The sequence below is a fragment of the Ambystoma mexicanum genome, chromosome 4q (assembly GCF_040938575.1).
Source record: "Ambystoma mexicanum isolate Mex_15411 chromosome 4q, UKY_AmexF1_1, whole genome shotgun sequence".
Taxonomy (NCBI): Eukaryota; Metazoa; Chordata; class Amphibia; order Caudata; family Ambystomatidae; genus Ambystoma; species Ambystoma mexicanum.
Window position 1 is genome coordinate 589595791 of NC_090928.1, and position 7704 is coordinate 589603494.

The window sequence follows — 7704 nt, forward strand, 5'->3', positions numbered from 1 at the left end:
CGTGGGGATATTACAGGTGGCTGCTCTGTTCCTTCCACTTGGTCTACCGTATCCCACTCTTCATCTCCTTCGTGTGTATAATAATCGTGTTCCTCCTCTGACCTCGTCGTACCATAATCCATACCCCTTCTCGCCTCCTCCTCTCGTCTCTTTCCTTTTCTATATGCACATCTGAAACAAAATATCTCCCTCCCACCATTCATCCACCCCTACAGACGTCTGATGTCCATCCCTTTGTTCTGTGTTAAGTCACCCTCCACACTCCTTAATGCATCAACCAACTCTTTTTGTGCGTTCGTATCGTCTCCCTCCAATCCCTTACCCCTCCCACCTACTGATAATGTGGGGTTGGGAACATTCCGATAATAAGCCAATGTGGGTGGTGAGGGAGGTGTGGTGGGCAAAGAGGCATACATGGGATTTGTGTATCCCAACACTGCATGCTCAGGGCCACACCCTAATGGAGGGCACCAATCTGTTTTCATGGGCGTCACACACGCACTCAGCATGGAAGCCACAGTAATAATAGTACTAGATGGATTTATCAGCTCACACATCTCCTTATGAGAGTCTGTAGACCCATCATCCCAATCATCCAATATTTTCCATAGTTCCAATACTTCCTTTCTATTTTTCAGTTTCCTTCCTTTGTACTTGGCTGTTAAAAAAGTATACATATGACTTGATATCTCCCTGTTATTCGTTCCCTGATCTGGCCATGGCTATAACATCCCTCGCCTTCTTTCTGCACACCATTCCTTGTGATATTTGAGAATATTGTCTAAGTACAAAGGAAGGGCTTTACACATATAATCCAACGGGGCCATCGATCCATGGTAGCCACCCCTCCCTGCCGGTATGTTACAATATTACCAACACCACTGACCCGCCCCAAAAAACTGTACCCCTCACTCGCTCACCTTCACCCACATACACACATGCACACTCTTCTCACACTCGTCCTACGTCACACCTCAATCGGCCTTACTCCTGCCACTGCTGGTCACATTGCAAAAAGTCATGAACAATAAAATCACAAGAAATTCCACTTTTCATTCCAACTCACCCACTATATCAGGTGAGGAGATCCCAGGCCAACCGGGGCCTCTACCACAACTACTTATTGTTCTCACCCCCCATACCAGATGGAGAAATCCAAGACTCACTAAATATACGGAGCCTCTGTCAATATCCTCTTTTCTTCCATTATACAGTGCTGTCTTCTCCCGTTACCTAAAGAAGGGATCCTGTTACTCCACAAACCCCAATATTAAAAACACCTCATTAAAATATATACACCACATGGTTTTCTAACTGGTCAATCCACTCTCTTCTCACCACACATTCATACCAACTCTCCTTGACACCCCCAACATTCCTACTCTCCCCTCATATCTCACTTATTTTTCTCCAAAAGAGGGTGCACGAATATCTGCGTGTTCACCAAAGTCCTCCTCCATCTCACCAGCCAAATCGAGTGGAAAGTGCTGCGCATACCCCATTCACACCCCAGCGAAATCGGCTACCCTGCCCGCACCAGGAAAATCATGTGGAAAGTGCTGCGCGTACCCCGTCCGCACCCGCGCAAAATCGCATACCCCGCTCGCACCAGCCAAATCGCATGGAAACGGCCGCACGTACAGCCACCAGCCGCTAACATACTATGCAGGCAACCCACATCACAAGGCAGTACAGCAGTGGGGGGTATTTTGGAATATCAACCATCAATGTCCTGCGCTAGATAAGCAGAGGTGGCAGCTGAACAGTGGAGTGACGAAGTGATAGACCCCCTACTCCGGTAAGTATAAGTAAGTATATAGGGCTCAGGAGGAACCCTGCTCCACTTTAGATCAAGCGCCATACAATAAAGAAAGTACAAGAGATTGTCAGATTTTCATGAAGTATATTTTAACAGACAGTTGCCCTATAGAGACACGTGCTTCGGCGAATCACTCGCCTTTTTCAATCAGGGCTGATTAGTGAGACAGAGATCAAAAGGAGGGGAAACAGGGAGGATTGTTAGGAGTAATAAAGAAAACATCAAAAAAAAGAGAGAAAAAGCAAAAGGAACAAATCATTAGATTTTATGTGTATACAGATTATATTTGTATTGGTATCTTTAAAATACGGAGAAATTGCTTACCTAATTGGTGAGAGATAAAATTCACTTATTCAAATAGGTTGGTAAATTTGGTAAATTTCATGGGATCAATCCCGCCTGTTAAAGAATTATACCCAATCGTGAGCATACTCATTTGACATATTAGCTAAACGTTGGTCTGTTGTTAGCGAGCACTGTGCACCAAACGAATAATTTCAATATGCGTTGTACATTATTTTACCATGTTATTTGGTTCAATAGCTAAACGTACTCAGTAGTCAAACTTGGCTAATCAGTAGTAAGGGAATGTTATTTTCCTGACAACGCGTAGTTCACGCGCATTTCGTGTCATACTGTTTTTGGTGCACTTAAAGTGCAGGCACGAATACATTTGGAAAGCAAATTAATGCTAAGGTGGAGGGTTTAGGGCTTACCTCACAAGAGGTGGTCTCCTTCACAAGCGTCGGCGTCTGGAAGCGAGCACAGACGCCGCGCTTCGCATCGGTAATAAAACTGACGTCGCCATAGTGACGGCAGTCCTTCTACCCTTTCGGTTATTGGTCGAAAAGCAGAGCGCCATCTTATAGATGTGTCAAAGTTTCGAGTTTTGCTTTTTGTGCGAATAGAGTCGGAAATTATACAATATGCAAATAGATAATTATGTTTGCGAGAACTTTCTCCATGTTAATGGAGAGGTTTTTTGTGTTGAATATCATTCAGAAAATAAATTTGCAATAGTATTTGCATTCATTTTAAATTATAGACATAAAGCTCGAGCATCAATAAAGTTACCATGGATGAAAACCTGTTGCTAATAGGTTTTATGTTATATGTGAGGTGTTAAATTTTCACTTGCATATTAGTGTATATATATCGAAGCAGCAAGCAAAAAGAGACTATTTGTGGTGTTAATTAGTGGGGACAAGTTGCAATCAAATAGATATTCAGTATTAAGATCATCAATAATATCTAAACTTCAATTCAAAAATTACATTCAAAGAAGCATAAGTTTCATTAGTTCAAAGAAAAACTCCCATCTCATTGTCCGAGTTCAGGCCCACTTTAGTTGCTCTAAAATGGCATATGGTACGGGCTTCCTGTTGTCTCAAAGATAGTTCTCGATTCCCCCCTCTTCTTCCTATGCCGATGTTTTTGAGGCCAATGAATTGAATACCATTTTTGTCATCCATTTGATGGTTCAGTTGCCAATGGACTGCAAGTGGAAGTAGGGAGTCTTGACTCCCTATTGATGAGAGGTGTTCTCTTATTCGTATCCTTAGTTCACGGATGGTGCTACCCACATATATCTTATTACAAATACAAATAATTGCGTATACTACAAACTTGGATTTGCAATTGATGTTCTCTTTAATCATGACGGATATACCGAAGCTGTCTGTAAATTTCATGGCGAAAGCATGTGCATGTTTGCACATTGTACAGCATCCACATTTTCTAAACCCAAGACTGGATGTTTGTAGCCAAGTGTGTATTGGAGGTTGATCTTCTTCTGGTAGCATAGAAGGACTGATAGATGATTTGATTGTTCTGGCTCTTCTATAGATCATTGTTGGGTAATTGTCAATGTATTTACAGATGTGCTCATCTAGTTTCAGGAGATGCCAATTTTTTCGTAGTATTGATCGTAAGGTCCCATTGTTTGCACAAAAAGTGGTGATGAATTTTACAGTGTCTGGTCTTTTAACTGATCCTGGACGTGTTAATTCAAGAGTTGAATCTCTAGTAATCTTATGGGCTTTGTCGGAGGCTGCTTTTATGAATCTTGTTTTATATCCTCGTGCTTTAAATCTGTTGTGTAGCGTTTCGCATTCTTGTTCAAATATTTGTAAGTCGGTACAATTGCGTAGGGCTCGAATGAACTCGCCTTTAGGAATGTTATTTTTCACAGGATCAAAATGGCAGCTTGTAGCAAAAAGGGTTGAATTAACCTCAGTCTGTTTGCGATATGTTTTTGTTAATAACTTGTTTTCTTGAACATAAATGGTGAGATCTAAAAAGTTAATTTCTGTTCTACTGGACGTACCAGTAAAGACTATTCCAAAGGAATTACAGTTTGATCTCCTCATAAATTCATTCAATTCTTCCGGTGTTCCTTTCCATATTAATAGGACGTCATCTATAAAGCGTGACCACATCACCACATTTTCATTGAACATTGTATCCGTGTAGATATGTATATCTTCAAACATTCCCATGAATAGGTTAGCGATAGCTGGGGCAAATTTTACTCCCATCGCTACTCCTCTTTTTTGTCGATAGTACTGGTCATTGAAAAGGAAAATGTTGTTGGTTAAGGTTAAGGATAGCATTTCTTTTAACATTTCTACAAAATGATAATGAGAGGCGGAGTCATCTTTAAACGTGTATTGTAGCGTTATCATTGCTGCCTCATGTTCAATTGAAGTGTACAGCGCCTTGACATCCCAAGTTGCTAGTAGATAATCAGGTTTCCATTCGATTTTACTAATTTTCTTGATTGTGTCTGTAGAGTCTTTTAGGTAGGCCTGAATTTTCGATACCCTGGGTCTGAGTATATGATCTAGATATTCTGCAATTCTTTCAGTGACCCAACCAATCCCATTGACAATAGGTCTACCTTCCGGTATTGTTTGGTAAGGTTTATGAATCTTGGGTAAAAAATAGATTATAGGTGTAATCGGTTGTTTGATCCAAATCCATGCCTTTTCTTGATCAGTTAATAAACCTTTCCTGTACCATGATTGAATTTGTTCTTCTACTTCAGTTTGTATATTTGGTCGGGGATTAGTTGCTAGTAATTCATAGCAACCTGGTGTACTGAGATGGTTAATGGCCATTGACAGGTAATCCGATCTATTCATAATTACTACATTTCCGCCTTTATCGGCTTCTTTAATTACAATATTTTTGTTGTTTTTAAATTTCTTCATAGCTTGTTGTTCAAGACGGCTTAAGTTGTTTCTCCAGATTCCTTTTTGGGTCAGATCGCTTAGTCTCTTTCTGTTGATAAATTTTGCCTTGTCAAGATCATCTGTCACAGCTTTATAGAACGCATCAATCGTATTTTCAGGACTTAATTGTGGAGTAAATTTAGATTGAGGTTTCATTTCTTCTTTGATGAGGCTGATAGGCTTAATTTTCAGTTCTTGTAGTGTTTGATGTATTGAATAAGAGGATGGTTCTTGAAAGGACCTGATTGCAAAGACATTTTCCAAATTTTGAATAGTTATATCACTCTTAATCGGTGATGGTTCCTGAGGTCTTTGTTCTGATACTAGAGTTTCAAAATATTTTTTTAATTTTAGTTTTCGTACAAATCGAAAAAGATCTATATGTACTTCCGTAGTGTCATAGACATGTGTGGGGGCAAAGGACAGTCCTTTGTTTAACAATGAGGTTTCTTCTTTACTCAGATTTAAGCTTGAGAGATTAAGTACTAAATTTGTTATTTGTTGCGGCGCGCTGCTTCTCTGGTATTTGCTCGTGTTTGTCTTCTGTTTTCGTTTGTTTCGCTTGTGTTGGCTAGGTTTCCCCCGCCTTCCTCTTCGCCTGGTATAAATGAATTCTTGTTCGGTTGGGCCGGTAGTTGAAAACGGACTTGTTTGGTGAAGTTTGCATTTCGAGTTCCTTTCTTGTATCTGCGTATCTGATTGAGGAAGCCTTGTTGTTTGGTAGTTACTTGTTCTGAAATATTGGCTTCTTGATCTTTTTCAGGATCTGATTCAACATCAGAGCTGCCTGATGAAGTGTTTGGTGTACTGCTTTTTGAGAGCGGTTTGGTGAATTGATTGTATTTTACGAATTTCGTAAACTTAGAAAATATTTGAGAGATGAAAGAGATTACCGCGACGATCGTGTATACACGTTTCAAGACAAATACAATCAATTCACCAAACGGCTCTCAAAAAGCAGTACACCAAACACTTCATCAGGCAGCTCTGATGTTGAATCAGATCCTGAAAAAGATCAAGAAGCCAATATTTCAGAACAAGTAACTACCAAACAACAAGGCTTCCTCAATCAGATACGCAGATACAAGAAAGGAACTCGAAATGCAAACTTCACCAAACAAGTCCGTTTTCAACTACCGGCCCAACCGAACAAGAATTCATTTATACCAGGCGAAGAGGAAGGCGGGGGAAACCTAGCCAACACAAGCGAAACAAACGAAAACAGAAGACAAACACGAGCAAATACCAGAGAAGCAGCGCGCCGCAACAAATAACAAATTTAGTACTTAATCTCTCAAGCTTAAATCTGAGTAAAGAAGAAACCTCATTGTTAAACAAAGGACTGTCCTTTGCCCCCACACATGTCTATGACACTACGGAAGTACATATAGATCTTTTTCGATTTGTACGAAAACTAAAATTAAAAAAATATTTTGAAACTCTAGTATCAGAACAAAGACCTCAGGAACCATCACCGATTAAGAGTGATATAACTATTCAAAATTTGGAAAATGTCTTTGCAATCAGGTCCTTTCAAGAACCATCCTCTTATTCAATACATCAAACACTACAAGAACTGAAAATTAAGCCTATCAGCCTCATCAAAGAAGAAATGAAACCTCAATCTAAATTTACTCCACAATTAAGTCCTGAAAATACGATTGATGCGTTCTATAAAGCTGTGACAGATGATCTTGACAAGGCAAAATTTATCAACAGAAAGAGACTAAGCGATCTGACCCAAAAAGGAATCTGGAGAAACAACTTAAGCCGTCTTGAACAACAAGCTATGAAGAAATTTAAAAACAACAAAAATATTGTAATTAAAGAAGCCGATAAAGGCGGAAATGTAGTAATTATGAATAGATCGGATTACCTGTCAATGGCCATTAACCATCTCAGTACACCAGGTTGCTATGAATTACTAGCAACTAATCCCCGACCAAATATACAAACTGAAGTAGAAGAACAAATTCAATCATGGTACAGGAAAGGTTTATTAACTGATCAAGAAAAGGCATGGATTTGGATCAAACAACCGATTACACCTATAATCTATTTTTTACCCAAGATTCATAAACCTTACCAAACAATACCGGAAGGTAGACCTATTGTCAATGGGATTGGTTGGGTCACTGAAAGAATTGCAGAATATCTAGATCATATACTCAGACCCAGGGTATCGAAAATTCAGGCCTACCTAAAAGACTCTACAGACACAATCAAGAAAATTAGTAAAATCGAATGGAAACCTGATTATCTACTAGCAACTTGGGATGTCAAGGCGCTGTACACTTCAATTGAACATGAGGCAGCAATGATAACGCTACAATACACGTTTAAAGATGACTCCGCCTCTCATTATCATTTTGTAGAAATGTTAAAAGAAATGCTATCCTTAACCTTAACCAACAACATTTTCCTTTTCAATGACCAGTACTATCGACAAAAAAGAGGAGTAGCGATGGGAGTAAAATTTGCCCCAGCTATCGCTAACCTATTCATGGGAATGTTTGAAGATATACATATCTACACGGATACAATGTTCAATGAAAATGTGGTGATGTGGTCACGCTTTATAGATGACGTCCTATTAATATGGAAAGGAACACCGGAAGAATTGAATGAATTTATGAGGAGATCAAACTGTAA